At 43.6% G+C, this 17,602-nt stretch overlaps 1 protein-coding gene across 9 annotated transcripts in view; it reads right to left on the bottom strand.

Moving 5' to 3' along the window:
• FGGY (FGGY carbohydrate kinase domain containing) overlaps positions 1-17,602 on the bottom strand; it is a 259,987-nt gene that overhangs the window by 207,869 nt on the left and 34,516 nt on the right. For 6 of the 9 annotated variants that reach the window (XM_032117374.1, XM_032117380.1, XM_032117378.1 and 3 more), the window contains exon 2: positions 4,116-4,180. The exons of the other annotated variants lie outside the window; for them this stretch is intronic. The gene's annotated coding sequence lies outside the window, so the exon portion shown is untranslated. The remainder of the gene's footprint in view (positions 1-4,115; positions 4,181-17,602) is intronic. 9 annotated transcript variants of the gene reach the window in all.

Genomic DNA, 17,602 nt, shown 5'->3' with positions numbered 1-17,602 from the left:
GGAGCACAGGCAGGGAGCCCAGCTAAAGAGCTGAGGGGGGAATGATTTATGAGGACAGAGCTAAATGGCTAAACAACAAGTAAGGGCAGACATAACAATCTACAAATACCCACAGAAGTAAATGTCAAGGAGTGTGAGGAATTTTTGGAACAGCAAGATAAACTTCCCAAGACTAAGATGCAGTGGCTTGTAACACACTTGCCCAAACAGCTAAAGTTTTGGTCATGACTGGCTTGAGCAAAGGATGAGCAAAGGGAAAGGCAAGGAACAAACCTGTGCTGTTCAACACGTGAAAGGGATTATTCAACTCTGTCCCAGGTAAGCTCCAGGTCTCTATCACCAGAGAAGCTACTGGCAATGTTCAGCAAGGTACAGGAGTTGGAGACAGGACTTTGGAGCCCTCCTGCAGCCGCTTTTCCCCTTGGGATTTTTGTGGTAGCAGCAATTACAACTGTGATTTAATCGAGACAGTTTCAAGTTGATTGTACAGATGAAGAAGTCACACAGCTGCTATTGCACAACATCACTCAGAGCTAGAAAGACTACCCACCACAGCAGTGTCACTACAATTAACATCCAATTTGCCCTGGATAAAGGCTGAGTGTTAAAATTGCACCTGATCTCATGCCCGCTTCAGCCCCTGAAATAGCTCTTAACTAGAAGTGAAGTTTGTTCTGTGATGAGCACCTGCATGAGGGGTGAGATCCAGCCCAAGGTCATGTCCCAGGGAGGGAAAGATTTCCAAGGAGGCCTGGGGGATGTGCCTGATGCTCCACATGAGGAAAAAGAGCTGCTAGGGCTACACTGAGCAGCAATACAAGGGAAAGGGAAGGAATGCAAAGCAAAACTCGAACAAACAAAAAGGACCTTGGAGTTTTTTGTTCACAGTGTGGCATTGCAGCTGTGGCAGGGTCAGGAAAAGAGACAGCAAGGTAGAAACAGAGAATGGGATTGGCTCTGAATCCCTCAGACTGCAAAATTATTGCCTCATTAAAGGAAATAAATTAAAGGTAAAGGGGAGAAAAGAGCTCATACACAATCTTGAATTGTGGTAAGGGGGAGAGGAAAGAGATGAAACAAACCAAAGGCACAGCCACAGGAAACAAATGCAGCCCTAAGATACCCTCTATCTCCTCTTTTCTGACAGATGTCCCATTCCCAGTCCCCGGGGATTGGTTTGTGCACTCAGGAGGATAAAGCAGTTTCCTTACTTCTTCCTGCCTTGATTGAGACACTGGATCACTAACATGGAGTGTTGCTTAACTCAGGGCAGGAACCTACTTCTCGCTTAGCCCTGACTTCTGGAAAACAATCTCAGTGCTGGAGTTCAGTAAAGAGGAGCTACACAACTCCCATGGTGAGGAGGGGACTGAGAGAAACCCAGGGAAGCTGCAGGGGATTTATTTTGGGAGAACATCTTTAGGTGGTCAGGGGATGGTTGTGAGGTTTCAATACATGCACAGAATGAAACCCATTGCTAAAGTGTCCTAAAGAGAAAAGGTGGATTTCAGAACTATTAAAAACAAACTGCACTTTATCTCCCATTTTAAGGCTTGGAAAGAGATGACCATCCTAGGGGAAATGCCACTCAGTGTCACAACAACATCTCAAAGCATTTTGGAGATTTAGGTGTTGATTAATGAGACATTCAGGTTCACAAGCCAAAGAAGCCGGGGAATTCTTTTTGCCAAAGGTTTACAAATGGCAGGCAAAAAATTACTGAGGAAGAAAGGCCTTGTAATTAAATGCTTAACTTGAGATTCAGGTTCTTCTTCTCACCTTAATGCCTAAAACACAACAAGAGGTGCCTTCCATACTTGTAAACACTGTGTTCCTAAAAGGGACAGGATACAGAGTACAGCTCCCAGTCCTCAGCAAGCTGTCAGGAGCCTACAGTGGGAAGAGCTGCCTGACTGTGCAGAGGTGTCATTCCTGTGGTAAATATTTCTAAGAAAATTCAGGTAGTGGTGTGGTACCCAGAATTGTGCCAGGGAGAGATTTTGAGTCTATTGTGTTTGTTTCCTTGCTGAGGAAGAAAAGTGTTTTTCACCTCCCAGACTTCTCTGGGGCTTTTTCTCTTCAAGGTTTTTTAGAAAACTCCTGAGCAGGAAGCTAAAACAATTACCTGAACAGAGCCAAACAGTCTGTAAGCTTTGACTCTCCCAAAGAAGCATTTTTTGATGTACAACAGCTTCCAATGCAGGAGACAGCTTCTGCCCTTTAGTTTAGTGGTGTGTTACAACACATCACACTGAAAACTGAGGCAGAACACAAAAAAAGAAAACAATCCTTACAGTGAATCTTTACTTTTGTTGGAATCCTTTTCTGGATGTTTATGGCAACCCATAAAGTTGCTGAAACATGCCTGCTGTATTTTTAATTGTCATTTTAAATGCCAAAACCCAGAAGTCCTGCTTGTATTGTATGTGAACACAGTGTCTGCTTATGTTCAAACCCTCAGGCTCTTTAAATAACTCCACTGTACACAGAGAACGTTGTTCATTTTGTTTTTACAATTTTTGCTCATGTAGAAGGAGCTCTAACGTCCTGAGAACATAAATGTATGTTCATAAGCAAGGAGCGAGATCACAGCTGGAACCTACCTGAGCCTTGGATCGCGTTTCGGCAGCGGCACGGGCCGAAAAAGCCGCTTCTTTCTCAGTTTAATTTACAAGAGCCACAAGTGGAACAGCACATAGCAGACTTACTGACGTAAGGCACAGGTGAGTGCACGTTACAGGTCCAGCTCTGTGCCTGATCCACAGGGAATATCAGGCTGTTTCAGCCAGACTTTAGAGCCATTACCGCCGTAGCCCTGGAGGAACCTGGGCTGAACCCTGGTGTGTTAGTAAAGGTGGCAGCTGCCATAACAGACTCCTGTGTAGGTTACAAATTTGGGGCATAAAATGAGGGTCTTTTTATTGATTCCAGTGAGTTTCGTACCAAGCCTCCATTGTTCTGCCCTAAAGAATAAACCATTAGAGAATTTATAAGCTAATTTGTTGGGTTTTTTTCTTTCAAGGATTAAACAGGAGCGGATTGTAATTTCCTTTAAATGCATCTATTATTCACGAGTATTCAGTAAGTTTTATTATGGGCTTAAAAACAACAGCATATATATCTTTATATTCAATTCCAATCTCCTACATGGGCTGTGAAACTCACATTTTATGTTTAGTTGTGATTGACCATGAAAGTCAGAGGGTAATACGTGTTCCCTGAGTAAAGACACAGACAGGTATCTGGCCAATGTTCATTTTTCACATTAGTTTTCTGTAAATAATCTTACATGCAATTTTGCCACTTCCTCTCTGCAGGAATCTCTGGGAGTAGGTTAGCAAACTGTGGCTTGAAGAAGGCTGACACAGAGTATTTATGAACAGAGAGGAAGTAAATTAATTCCAGCATTTGATTCAACATTGGAGAAAAGCTTTTTGCAGTATTTAATCACCCACAGTAACAAGAGGAGGTACAGTCCCTCCTCTAGCCTGGACCTATTACCAGGAAAGGAAAATTGTGCTGAGTTAGGACTAAAAACAAGGGGTCAAAGAAAGAGACACTTCATTTCTCAGTGTCCATCCCATAATGCCAGTCCTGTAACAGCTGCCACTATTTGTAAAACATGCAGAAGAGGGATAGGTGGAGGAATGAAGCCAACGCACACAAGGTAACACCCTTTTTAAGCAACCACCACTTTCTGCAATGACCTGTACAAGGGTCATTGGGGGTTTTCCTTCCCTTGGACTCCGAGCTTCCTGAGAGGAAGGAGAGTTGAAATACAGGAACCAGTGGCTGCACACCATTTCCAGCAGCACAGGAGACCTTCCTCACTGACAGTGGTTTAGGAACCACATCTGAATCTCCAAACTTCCTGGTGTTCTCCCTTTGAAAGGAGGGAAGACGGGGGAGGAGATGGGTGGAGAGGGTGAAGAGGTGGTTCTCTTCTTTGAAAGGCCCTGCAAACACGGCAAAACTGCTCCCAAACTCTCAAATCTATGAGGAAAAAAGGTTGCGATACAAGTGGGAAATACAAGAAGTTTTAGCTAATAAAACATGCTGGACTAGCACCATACTTCTGCTTAAAAAGCTGTTTATCATAAACAACAGTTACTTACAGTATCACTGTGAGATCATTAGAGGACTCAGACACTGAAGAGCATCTGGTTCATCTGGGTGAGGCCTGGAAAACAGTGTCACGTATCAGCAAACACCAGCAATCGATGGATTTTTTGTGAGGGCTGTTGGAACAGGAGGAAACGCTCAAACTCACACTGCTGGGCCACTCTGTGGTCTAATCCTGGCCAGGGAAAAGAAAATCTGCCCCTCACTACATCTGATAAGAGAAAAACTTCAATTCCCTAGATAAGAACATCAGTTTGGCTGGGCTGTGTTGCAGATAATTTTTTCTCCTTTCAAAGGGTTAATGGGACCCCAGAGATAATAAATGGATTAAGCAGCTGTGTAGGTGCTCAGGAGATGAATATAGGTTGATTTTTCACAAACTTAACCTATGCAGAGTGAGTCATAATTTGCACCTTGCGTCATACAATAAATGGATCTTTTAAAAGTCAACCCACTGTGAATGGGCTGTGAGCTCTCCAAAAGCAAGAATCCTGCTCTCCTGCCCACAGGAGGATCAAAACAGCTCTTCTCCCTAGGTTACAGTGTGATGGCAATAACAGGGACCAAACAAACCACTCCATGTTGTGAGTTTGCCACGTCGCTCTTAAAAGGTCAAAAGGTTTTGACTGAAACAACAGTTTTTGTTTCATGAAAGATGAATTCTTAATCATAAATGTGTATTAATCTCATTGCTGCTCCTGCTGTGCCTTGCAACGCTGCTTCTTTTCTCAATTATGCCTCGCATCAACTTTTTAATTAATACCTATGCTAGGAAAACCTTGAAAGTTTTGATAAATGACATCTGCTTTTGTGCATTTCAACCGTACACTTCTGTGAGAAGGAAATGGTTCTATTTTGTAGTCAGCCAGGAGAAAGAAAAGCAAGTAGAGAGGAGGTCTACATGTTCACAGGGATCTCAGCACTGAGCAGACAGAATAATCATCTTTTGTTGAATACGAGCATAACAAAAAACAAATCCAACAATTGCCTTTTGTTCTGAGCAAGAAAGGCAGGGCTTTAATAGTCTTTAAACGAGATAGAAAATTTCCATCCAAATGGAACCATGGAGTAGGTAGACACATTACAATGTTTTGGAGTTCAGTGATTAAATTTAATACTGTGCCAGGCAGTGATTAGTTGATGAAGGGTGTTCAAAACTAGAATAGAAACAAGGGAAGTGTGGCTCCAGTTTAGCTCTGGGCCTCCCCAGCAGTTTTGTGTTCAGCTTTCTACTTTAATAGCAGTGTCAAACAGAAAAAAATTTGGTTTGATTTATTTCCCTAAGGAAACTCAGTGCAACTGTAAACACATAAAACTTCAGCATTCAGTGTCAGATCCCAGAAAGGACCTGAGGTACCAACCAAAGCACAGACACACATCCTCTTCTTCAGTACTTTTCCACCTTGCTACCTCAATCCCTGCACTCAGAGCCCAGGTACATGTGAATCCTATTAGTAAGCACCGAATTTTCCCAAATCACTGTGCAGGAGACCCCTAATTAAGGCTTCTGAATCCCAGCCTCAGAGCTGGGTGCCTGTGTCCCTTACAGATGTTTGCCTTAGTGCATTAACCCCCCTGGTGAGCCCAGTATGACGCATTGTCCTTAACACTGTACAAAGATGACAAATCCCCCTGGAGAACAGGAGAATAAATCCCTTTTAACTTGGCTGTGACCTCTCCTAAGCCAGCCCAAGCCAGCCCATGAGCACATGGTGTTCTGAGAAGTCACAGCACAACCTGAGCCCAGTGGGTACAGGTAGATCAAATCAACTTCACCAGCAGACTTCACCAGCTTTGCAGAGGATGTGAAAGTTCATCTCCTGGGTTTCTCAAATGGAGAATTACCCCCTAAATTCTGACCAGAGACCTTTGAAGGAATTAAAATTTTCACTTTTTTTTTTTTTCAGTTCTTTTCTTCTTCCTTTCCTGTCACCACCTATTCCTACAGTCCAAGCAAAGGCCATCATCATTCTAATTTGAAGCAAGTCCTCTTACATTAATATCTATTTTGGCCCAGACCTGCTCTTTGCTGCATTAGTATAAATCTTTTGTCTTTTCATGGACTTTCTCCAACTATATTCTGGTCTAAGCAAGATTAGAATCTTATTTTGGTGATAATTTGTAGGGTTATGCTAAAGGTCAGCATCGTGCAGGCCACAGATCTTGGTGAAATCTCATCTATTCCAGGGGGAGAGAATTTACAGTTACAATTTACTATAATAGTAACATGATTTTTTAAAAAAAATGATAACTTGTAGATAATGTTTCAAGCTTCTCCTTGAAATTTTAAAATCCATCCATCAAGTAACAATAATTAATCACCAAACATGTTAAGTATTCAAAAAAACTGTGGATATGGCACTTGAGGACGTGGTTTAGTGGTGAACGGGGTGGTGGTGCTGGGTTGACAGTTGGATTTGATGATCTCAGAGGTCTTTTCCAACCTTAACAACTCCATGATTCTGTGTTATGTGTGTGAAGTTAGTTGCAGCTTTCACTACAAGGAAGTAAAACAAAAAAGTGTAGGAAAAACTGTGTTGGAGTCTATTTAACACTTCAAATGAATGCTTGTGTAAAACTCCTCTCGGATTCCTCCATCACAGGCAACTTCCCTGACTGCCAGAAGGCCTGGGAGCTTTTCCCATCAATGTGAGAAGCAAGAGATTTGCACCTTAACAAAAATTTCCAACATACTCTTCACGTATTATTTGTGCTCCAGGTGGTGGTAAGACATAAATCCTGGAAGTTCTCTCCACAATGGTCGAATGCCAAGAAATGGAGCAGTTTACTGGAACAGCAGCAGTTTCTGATGTCTTTGCAATGCCAGTTTCAACTAGAAAGGTACAATATTTTATATTCTGAGAAGCTGAGCTAGACCATTTTGGCAAAGAGTCTGTCTGCCTACCAAGGGTGGGGTAGGTATTTACTATCTCTATAATGACTTCCTACTGCAAGTGGGTCAGGTAATTCAAATAACTCGCCAGAACTGCCCTTGGTGGAGTCTGGTGAAGTCTCGCCTGTAAGTAAATAGTCCCTGAGCTGCAGAGGGCACATCCTCTGTCATGTGATGTCTCAGCCGTTTCCTGGCACTGCCCCTCCGACAAATCCTTCACTTTATCTCCCTCCCATTGTCACAGTTTCACCGCTGCTGCTGCTGCTGCTGCGCTTTCTGCTGTCAGTGGCCTGCTGTGAACTGGAAAAACACCTGCTGAAAAGGCCAGTCAAGTACTTAAATGATACCAGAGGCTCCTCCTTCCTCTGCCTCCATTATGGGCAAGCATCCAGTCTGTCAGTTGTGCTTGCCCAGCTCCAAACCAAATGTTTCAGCATCCGGCCTGCACAAGTCATCAGGTTTAAACAAAAACTGCAGCAGAAGATTAGCTTGTTGCCTGCGATCAGTGCAGTGCTTGGCTTTCCCTCACGCTGAACCTCGATGCCTGATGTTCAAACATGTGGATCATGTTCGTTCTGGCATTTGGAGTGGGGTAAAAGGCACTGTCTGTGTCTGTGGTGAGGTGGGAAATCCCAAATTCGGCAAGCTTGCAGAGGTGCTGCCTTGCACAGTGGTTGAAATGTTAAAAGAGAGGTATGAAGCAGCTCAAATAATAAGAAATAACTACCAGCTCCTACATGGCTCCTTGAGGCACTGTGGATGGAGAAGGATGTGGCAAATTAGGCAAATTAGGGCCAGGAGTTGGACTTTGATGATACTTGTGGGTCCCTTCCAACTCAGGATATTGTGTGATCCTATGAAATCTCCCTTTGCACAAACAGCCTCTCCTGAGAGCTGCTGGGGAAGGACACACAGGTCATTGAAAGAACCTGCAAGCATTCATTATATGCTTGTTTGCCAAAAACACAGTGGCATGGCTTGGTTCACCATAAACATTTTGGGCAATGCTCTTTATATTGTACCAATAACTAAAACCAATCAGCAAAAACAAAAAGATGTTCAAAGACTCTCATGAGCTCTGGGTTAGATGGATGCATTCTGGGGAACAGCTTCATGGATTTTGGCACTGCAGGGTAGCTTTTTAAAACAAAATTTCCAAAAATGAACAAGTTATTTCATAGATGAACTGTGTTGTCATAAAAAGTTTTGCTTGTCTATCTTTCCAAACAAGCACACTCCTGTAAAGAACAAATGAATGTCAACATTATTCCAAAATGTGTTAGAAAATTAATACTGCGCCCGTGTGTCACTTCAAAGTACTCTGTTTTGATCTTGCCAAGGTTATCCCAGTGGCTTTACCCCACAAAACAAGCCACAAACACAGCAGTGAATGAGTCAGGACGCAGAGCTGACTCTAAGAGCAGGAGCAATGCCTCTGGAGAGCGCGGCCAGCGGCAGGCATGGAGCAGAGCTAAGGGTGCCGTGCGCGGTAACAGCTGAATGAACAATGACTGGCAGAAAGAGAGAACACTTTGCTGTAAAACTTTTATTTCAAGCTCCTCCACTTCCCATCAATGCAAAAGGCTCTCTCAGGGTCAGGAACACCCGATCTGATGGACCCAAGTCTGCACTGGGAAGACGTGAGCCACACGATGCACGCCCTGAGCGGGAAGGTGGCCCACAGGCCTCGGCACTTCTGAGCAGGGCTTTGAAAACAGTTTCCAAGGGCCCTACACAAAAAGTCCTTTCAATAGTGCTCCATAAAACACACCTGAAGAAAGCCCGTTAGCTCCACGCTCTCTGTTTAGCTCAAGTGTTGTTTTTTCACACACAGAAACACGTGTACAGACTTAGCACACCATACAATGCCCCACTAAAGGCATCAAGTGCTGGTTATAACTCCATCCAAGATCAACAAGGTCTTTTTCCACAAGCAACCCTTTGTGTTTGGGAAGCCTTTGCCCTGAATTTTACTGTCTCCAAGTCAACTAACAGGTGCTCTGCAATCAAACGTGAGCTATTTAAGTGCAACCTGCATAACAACTTGCCAGGCTGGCAGGCAACCTTAAATAGTAGTTAGGGACTGGAATGGGTAAGTTTTATGCAGACAAACAGAAACACTCCCAACAGGAAAAGAAGGGAGGGGGGGAGGAGGAAAGGAAAATGATATCTTTCTTGGTTTCCATTTAGTTTTCTCTTTAATATGTTGGCATAATATAACCCTCAAAGAAGAGAGCGAGGCTCCCAAAACCAGACACCATGATAATCTGACATTATACAGTGGTTGTTCTTAAAATTTTCCAGTTTTGCTTTGGACAACAACATAATGTGCTGATTGTATATGGGATATTCTCTCCACTTGCACGGGGCACCGATAGCCTTTACTGCTAATACTGGAAGTGTGTTATTTCAGGCAATTTGACTTATATTTTTTTTTCCCTGGAGAAAGCACTTTGGGGTAGGAAAAAGAAAAAGTGAAAAAGCTTTCTTAGCTAGATGCCAGATGTGTCATTTTGCATTGTAAAGCCACACCACAATTTATAAGCCACACAACTGCTCATTTGTTTACCATTCCCAGATCAGATTTTTTAAGTCTGTTTCTGGGATCAGTGCATTGTAAAGCATGAAATGTGATGTTTATCAAACAAAAGTCATACCCATTTGGGATGCTATACAATTACTCAAAGGTCAAATACACCTCTGCCTAAGTGTTAAGTTTCCAGGCAGTGAGGGAATTGTATCATTCAGGAGATTGTAACATTCCTGTAAGTGCCATCATTTCTGCTACTGGAATGTTTCAGTCTGCATAAAAACAAACGCTTACCTCTTCTCTCTCCTCTTCTTCCCCTACACAGCTACTGGCACTGTGTCTTTTTACATTTAATCATAACTATTGATATTTGTGGGGCATGGGCAGGACAGACACAGAAGAGAGATGTTCCTGGGCACTGCTGGTTGTGAAACAGGAGACACAGGGCGCAAGTCAAACCCATAAACAGCACCTATGGTGTTATAATAACAAAAAATAGATTTACTTTTATTGTGTGGTCTTAACACACATTATACCAGGCCTGGGAACACACAGACACAGGAACAGCCACTCCAGTGAGAGTCAGGAGAGCTTCAACTACTGCCTAAAAACCCACAAAGCATCGTGGATGCAGCTGGAAGACAGACAGCACCTTCCCATGGGCAGTGGGACGTTTACTGGGATATACAGATCTCTGCATGTGAACTGGCTCTGCTTGCAGCAAAAAAAGGCATCTCTTGTGCACAACTGGCTGGAACTCGATGGCACAGGGAGGGCAGATGAGATCACTTCACCTGGCCTGGCCTGCCAGACAGCCCCAGCTCGGCTGGTGCAGTTTTGCTCTTTGAACACTTGCTCAGTATCAGTTGTGGAACAGTTTATCAGCGTGGGCTGCTTCCGTAGATACAGTCGTGACCCCTAAGAGTAGAAAAACTTGTTTTGTTGTAGTGGAGGGATTTTCCTGAACTAGGTTAAATAATATTTATTGAACTAAAGTCCACAGTTGCTGGAGCTGCTCTGGATTGACATGAGCATGGCTGAGATCTTTCATCTTTTCTTTCATCTGCTACAATGCAGAAAATCACTGTCTGTTCATTTTTGTATTCCTTCAACCTTCAGACCAGAAACTCAGAACTGGCTTTCTGGATCCCTTGATCTGTCAGACAGAGAAATCTGACAATTCCTCAAACCACAGGAAACTTAAAAATAGCACTTGTTCCAGCACAGCTAGACAGTGTTGTTCTTGAAATCTGGGTTAGAAAATACTTACAGGGTCTCTGAAAGAGAGAAGCCTGAAGCAGAATGTCTCTATTACTGCATTCCTTTATTTAAAGAATTAACCCTGTGAACAGAAGAGCTACTGAAGCTGGATTTGCTATTGATTTTTTTCCTTTAGACTAATTCCTACATGGATTCCCCAGTGTCTAGTAAGTGTTTTTTCTCTACTCCAATAGAGGGGGGAGAGGGGGAAGCACAAGAAAGGGAGACAGCTTGGGCCTCTGCACTGTATTCAACTTTTTATTTTCACTAAACACCTGGGACTTTATTTTCAAGACCTCTACCCTTAATTGGAAGAACAGGTTGAAAAGTTACTGGAGGAGAGATCCAGACATTTCTTTATCCTCTCTGCCCTGCAAGTTTTATCATCTAGGGAAGCAGGTGCTGGTGACAGTTGTGCAGGAACTCACCAGAGTATTGTACAAGGAACTTGTTAGGATTTCTTTTGGGAAAGTAGGACACAGGCCTCACCTGGCACTAATCAATAGCCTCTACTGAATGCAGCAATTCTGTATTTATTTACCCTTCACCCTCACACTTCAGAGGGGCAACCATGCTGTTTCCCCTGGAGGAGATGACTCTCAGACTGATCTAAATTCAATTAACAGCTCCAGATTTGAACTCAGATGGATGCGACTACGAAGTGCTCCTCCCTGCTAAACATGCCCACTGAAGGGTTTTATTAGCCCACACAGCAACTCCTTCCTCCCTGCTGGAGCACACGTGGATTTAGGGATCTCCCTGGCCAGCAAAAAAAAACCACTCCCTGTTGGTACAGACTAACCAAACAATGAAAGTAGAGCAATAGTTGTGTCACCTTAATCCAGTGCAGGGACCTACAATTACTTAATATGCATTTGCCTATTTTAAGCAGTCCCTCAGTATGATATACTTCTTCTCTTGCCCCTTTTTACACACCGGTTGCAATATTTGAATGACTTCCCCTGCATTTTCAATTACAATGTGCTTGTGAAAGCCTACAGTGTCTTGTTCATAATCCTTTTTAAGTACAGACTATCAACAAGGTCTGTAAGTGTCCAGACAGGAGCTACCCAGAGTGAAGAGGTTATGATTTGCAAATGATATTTCTTTTCCAGGTGGATCAGTATGTGTTTGGGAAAAAGTCTGCTATCTTTTGGGAATGTTTCCAGTTAACTCCACACTAACCACATTTGACTTGCTTGGTTCTGCTTCAAGAACTGAAAGTAGCTTGGCTCCAGCATTAAATAACCGAGCAGGAAATAGCAGAAGGTTTACCATATACAGGCTGGCCAGGGGTGGAGCAACAGATTGAACTAAAAATACAGCAAAGATTGGTTTAGGGACATTCAGATTGGTTCCAATTCAATTAGGAGATATACAAGCTCCCAGTACTGGTGATTAAGTTATCTTCATTGAAAACACATTGACATATTCAAATGTCACCATGCTTCAAAAAGGGAAGTGTGGAGACATAAAAGCTTAATGTCCTAAAATGAGGATCTGGTCAAAAAATGCTTTCTGCACTTTGTCAGCCTGTCCCCAGGCCCTGCAGCAGGCAGGGTGCTTCCTCTGCCCCATCCCACACACAAGTAAAAGCATTGGAGGAAACTTTTAGCTGCAGCAGAAAATTCACTAATAGTGCTAATCTCGTAAGTTTAATCATGGGTGGGGATGGTGTTGATTTTGAAACCACAGGAAAGATAGGAATAGCTTCAACACTCAGATGAAAATGGGCAAGCAAAATACAGTGCTGCAAATTCAATATAAATATACAATATAATACAAATATAAATTTTGAGGAAAATTTTGGCAAGGCAGTAGTTGTAAAGTCCCAAGTCTTTAGAAGCAGGGACTTTAGTACCAAAATATCCTTACAATCAATATTTAAAATCCTTCAGACTACTGTCCCATCTTTTAATTAACTTGCTAGAAAGGTGAAATAAAAGAGTTTATGCCCTCATTTACCTCTGATGAACACTGAGGTAGCATCAGTGCAATCAATGAACCAAGGCAAAACCAGCAGAAATGAAACCCAGTTTCACACTTGGGTAGCAAACTCCAGGTTTGTCCCGATATTATTCTTTCAACACCAAATATTTTACTGTCTCCCAATCACATTCCGGACAAATGAATCCTACTCCAGATCTTAACTGGACTGCAAAAATAAAACCTCGACAGCTCATTTATTGATACAGTGAAATATCCAAACAAGCAATTTTATTGCTATGAAGGAAAATATAACAGCTGGAAAAATAAACCTCCAGCTGTCATTGAGAGTTTGGCTACACAGACAAAAAAACGTGAAATGGCTGAAACAAATAGAAAAAGCCCTTCCCAAGGAATGCTGAGAATCAGAGCCCCAGTTGCTCTGATTCCTGGCAGATCCATGTGGCTGTTGGGTTTGATGGATGAAGAGATACGAAGTCAGGTGGGAAAGTGCCCCCCTGAAAGTAAATCCACATTGTATCTAATCCACTAGGGAGGAAAACTGTGGGAAAAAAATATTGTTGGCAGAGTCTGAGGCAGGAAAGCTGCCACACTATTCTGCTGTACCTTGGAGGAAAACAGGAGCCCAGATGTTAACGCAGGGTCTCCCTGGCCTGGAAAAAGACAAGGCAAAGAATACCTATCCAAGAAAGTTACTCCTACCATTATCAGTCTTCCCAGTTCTATTTAAAGAAAGCAAAAGGGCCAAGAGAAGAAGCTGTTTTGCAGCTCTGCACAAACACCCGCAGATAAGGGTGGTACCAGGTGTCAGCTTGCCCTGCAAAGTCACTGAAATGTCAAGGATTGTTTTTCCTCTACTCCCTTTCTCTTTCCTCCGACTGGGAACTGCCAATGTTTATTTAAAAGATATCCCTCGTATTTGGCAAGAATGCCAGCGGGGCAGACGTTAATGGATTATTCTTTGGGGCTGGCAGCCTGCCAAGGTGATAAGGATAGCCTGCCTGCCCCAAGGCCCAGAGCCGTGCCATTAACAGGGGAGGCAGCAACGCGATCGCCCGGCCAGATGCTCTGCTCTACTGAGCGCAGCAGACTTTAAAAGCTGCCTCCAACTTACATTTGATCTGACCTATAAAAATAATTAAATAAGTAAAGAGGCAGACACGGGCTATAGAGGGGCACTAATCCATCAGCAAGGCCCAGGTCTGGCGCTTCTCTTTGGCAGCGGCGTGGAGAATTTGCTCAAACCACCGTGAAGTCCCTGCGAGTGTTTCTGTTCCCTCCTCTGCCCTTGAACTAGATCTCAACCTGGGAGCCCTGAACTTGCCCGCTAAAAGCAGCACAAGTGAGGGACCTCATAGTACTGCTGCAGCTCAGCAGTGGAATGACAACAAAAGCAGACCTCGCTTGAGCTCTGCTCGGGAGAGGAGGAGCCTGGCTTTGTGCAGCGATCCCCACAGTAACACGCTTAATGCCAGTACCCCCTGAGAAGGCGAGCCCGAAGGAATGTGATATTCTGTGTCTTGAGATATATTTAGATTAACATTGTTTACTATTAATCTTCTCTGCAAAGCCCTTTCTTTCCCAACAGACAAAAAAAGCCCAGGATCGCTCCACCCCTATTATCGTGTGTTTTTTGGAAGACAACCTTTTCCGTGGCCCATCAGACAGCACAGACTATAATTAAGGTGCTTATAATACAATTTAGTAAAAGCAAGAGCTGGGGCACAGTAGCATTTACTGCTGTGATTGAAAGCCTTAAAGGTTCTGTGGAATTGACCAAGTAGTAATTTTATCTGTTTGGAGCTGGCAAAAAAAAGAAACTTGGTGCTCGTTTGAGAAACTGGGCTACCACTAATGAAGTCAGAGCAAATAGAGCTGCTTTCCTGCTTCTCATGAATGCAAACAATGAAGGATTACTCCAGACAGGTGTTCCCTTAAAAAAGAAAGTATGCATAAAAATTTAGCTACATTTTTTTTCCTCTGGATTTCTTTTTTTCTCACTTTAAAGGGGAAAAAAGAAATCCCCAGGGTCACATACTGTTACCTCAGGAAGGTACCACAGCCCACCTTTGCTGGTGACCTCTCCTGGTTCCAATGTGGCCCACATTAAAATAAGGTTCAGGACATGGTGACACCCTCATGAAGAACTGTAAGTCATTCCATTCCAAGAGTGATGGCTGATACTTCCAAAAGAAATTCAGTGCGGAAATAAAAATAAGTTTCTTTACTTCTGACATTTCATTGTGCCTTTGCACACCCACTCCTGAGGTTTTTAAAGAGGATTGTTCTTTGAAACAGGATTCCAGCAGCAGCACAAAATTCAGACATCTGGAGCTTTAGAGCCACCTCAGTCTCAAGGCCATCGTAAGAGGAGTCAAGAGAGAACTACACAAGTCCAGAAAGAACTAATCCAACAGCGACCTGAGGTCTGGAAGTTGGTCTGACTTTTCTGTTCTTTCCTTACTCTGATAGTAAGGCAGAAATTTCAGTTCTTGCCCTGAAACTTTATTGGGTTGCCAACAGTGAAAGTTATTGAATTCTTGGATGTAGCTTTGTATTAGCATCAATTCTCGTGGTGGTAATTTAATGTGGAGGTTGTTTGGTATCGAAGTGCCTTGGACTCACAGCCATGAATTACTGGAGCTTAAGAAAGGCAAGTCACCCATGGATGTAGTGAAAGGTAAGTCACCCATGGATGCAGTGAAGCTTAAGTCACCCATGGATGTAGTGCACAGAGTCTCCAGGTTGTGATGGCACAGGCAAAGCAGTCTGGAGAAAAAAGGAGCACTTCTGCAAAGTGGGATACACAACTTGGGCCTGTAAACACCAGTTATTATTGTTTCTTTATCTCTCACCAGGAGACAAAGGTTCTCAGCAGCAGTTTTACCACAACAAATAGCAATCTGATTCCATGGTATGACAGCTTATTCCTAGCACTAGGAGTGGGTGCACCAAGGCAGGACAGATGGAGGCTGTACCACAATCAACATTCAGTGGGGTGTCTGTCCTCACCCACTCATCTGCCTGCTCATTCCTCCGACAGCTCTGGGACTGCTCTGACCCCACCCGTGAGCTGTTTCTTTCCTGCTGCCTCCTAAGTTGTTTTCCAAGAGCTTTCTTGCTGCCCACATGTGTCCCCTCCTCCTCTTGGACGCTGCATTTTCTACAGAAGCAACAGATTGCAGAGATGTTATCCTTTTGATCTAATGAGAGAGAAACTCCTACAGCAATGATGTGCATGCGCTTCTTTCCTCATTATTTAGCAAGGGGACTTAGATGTACACATCTCTCCCAGGATCCTACTTTTTCTGTGGGTCCTACCTTTACTGCCCCTGCTCTCTCAGCTTAACAAGCTTTTCTCTCCCCAGCTCTACATCTGCATCATTTCTGCTGCTTCTCGCCGTGCAGCCCTGAGAGCCCCCGCACTTTCCCTGCCCTCCCTGTCTCCTGCTGCTGCTGTTCTCCAAGGGAAAACCTTTCACACACAGCGAGGGCAGCAACGATCTCAGTCTCACTCCACAGATGCTTACTAAATCCTTAATCATCGTGTGTTTGTCCATGGCTGGAGTACAACACAGGGTTTCTGATTTCAGACACAAAAGCCTGGCTTTCAGTCAGGCAGGATGGACTCCAGGGTCACTGCTGAAACACCACCAGCACTGCTCCATTTTCTCTGCTATCCCAGCTCTGATGAGCTCTTTGTGGTTGAGCTTTATTTTACAGGGATATCAGGTTTCTTTCTCATTTTTGCTCACAATCATTTCATTTCTGAATCATGGATTCCAGGATGGATTTTAAAACTGGCAATGATCGTTGCACTGATACTGTTCTAAGATCTCAAAAACTATAATCTCACACAAACAAATGTAGCCTTTAAAGTCATCTGGGGAAGAGAAGAAATGGTTATACTCATATTACTACAGGCAGTGAGGCTCTCACAAACCTGTGTGTTGGTGGTAAAGAGAACCCAGCTCCAAAACGTGCTCCCCAAATTGTTTTCTAAATCCCCTGGAGCACCAGCTAACAAATCCATGTTTCTGTGCTCTGGTTAATCTCAGAAGAAAACAGCACTGTTTAGCACGAAGCCAAACTCTCACTGACTGAAGGAAGTATAAAAGTGCATTTTCTTAGTAATTAGAATTGTACCTATTAAAGGGCACTTACTGCAAAGGACAACTCTTTGCTTCTCATTCCCTTCAAAACCATAACAAACCTCAGGATTATCAGTTTCTTTTTAGACAATTTTCCTTTACATGCCTCACCTTCTTTCTAAGCACTTTACTGGATTGCTTATATTTCTCTGTAAATTCCACCTGCCTCCCAAAGTCTCCTGCCTGCTGCTGCCACAGCACTGGTGGGCTCCCCCTGCCACTGGTACTGACTGGCACAAAGTGCTCCAGCTCCCAGGGCTGCAGTTTGAACCCCATAAAACAGCTCCTTCCCTTCTGGAGCCTTGAAGGTCTGTGGAGGTCATTTAGAGACCAACCAGCAGCTGCTGCTGATACGGGGGAGGAGGTTGCCCAGACTGAGGATCGTGGCTTTAAGGGAGCACCACACGTGGGATTCTTATCTGAGGATAAAGCATCTCTCCATCACTGCCAAATCTGTCCAAGGATGTGGACACACTACACAGACCTGTGCACGTACACACCTGTATTCTGTTCAAACTCCAGAGTGCCCATGTTTTTTCTGGTGTTAAAGTGTCTCTTTGGTCAGAGCAAGGCAGGACTGTGAACACCCCTTCTGAACATCCTCCCTGGGAGCCCAACCATGCCCCAAAACTGCTCCCATGCTCTCCATTAAAGTGGAAAGAAAAAAGAGCACAGCTCCTGCAGCTCAGTTAGGTCAAA

The sequence above is a fragment of the Corvus moneduloides genome, chromosome 9 (genome assembly GCF_009650955.1).
Source record: "Corvus moneduloides isolate bCorMon1 chromosome 9, bCorMon1.pri, whole genome shotgun sequence".
Taxonomy (NCBI): Eukaryota; Metazoa; Chordata; class Aves; order Passeriformes; family Corvidae; genus Corvus; species Corvus moneduloides.
This window is presented reverse-complemented; position numbering and strand designations above follow the sequence as displayed.